Here is a 740-nt window from a genome sequence, read left to right on the forward strand (position 1 = left end):
AATGGAATAAAATCACTAAATTGTTCTAATAATAATAATCACATACTGAAACTTAATTACCATCATTCATGAAACTTGAAATAAATTAAGTATACATTTTGTATACAATCCACCCTAAGCACGCTATCCCTCCACCCTTCTACTACTTACCCCCCCCCCGTAAACATTCACATTTACTCGCACCTTGCAAAACATACACGGATACACACGCGCACAACACTGGAACTCCAGCCAATTATCCTTATTCACAAGACCACACCCAAGACCGTGACTACCATTACACCAAACACAACACTATCTATCTCATCATATAGAACACTGTACAAATACTCCATTCACAGAACATCACCACCTATACATCTAACCGCATACCTAACGTCCCAACTCCTAAAAAAAATATCACATTCAACATCACACACACACACACACACGCACACACACGTTAATTTTTTTTAGCAGATGTTCGCATTAATCGAAAAATCAAAACAAAATATTCAAGTAACAATAACAGTATGTAATATAATTGAATAACATAAAAGTGACGAATGAAATATACCCCCAAAATGCTACATATAATTGAAAACTTGAAAGTATGGAGATAAGTCAAAGAATCAGGATAAATGCAGAAGCCAACTAAAGCATGAATGCTTGAGTCGATAGCAGCCGGGAAGGGGGGGGGGATACACGACGAAAACGAGAATATCCATGTTCTATCATAACTTAATCTCAATTATGATTAA

This window comes from Strongylocentrotus purpuratus, unplaced genomic scaffold (genome assembly GCF_000002235.5).
Source record: "Strongylocentrotus purpuratus isolate Spur 01 unplaced genomic scaffold, Spur_5.0 spur5_scaffold_3, whole genome shotgun sequence".
NCBI lineage: Eukaryota > Metazoa > Echinodermata > Echinoidea > Camarodonta > Strongylocentrotidae > Strongylocentrotus > Strongylocentrotus purpuratus.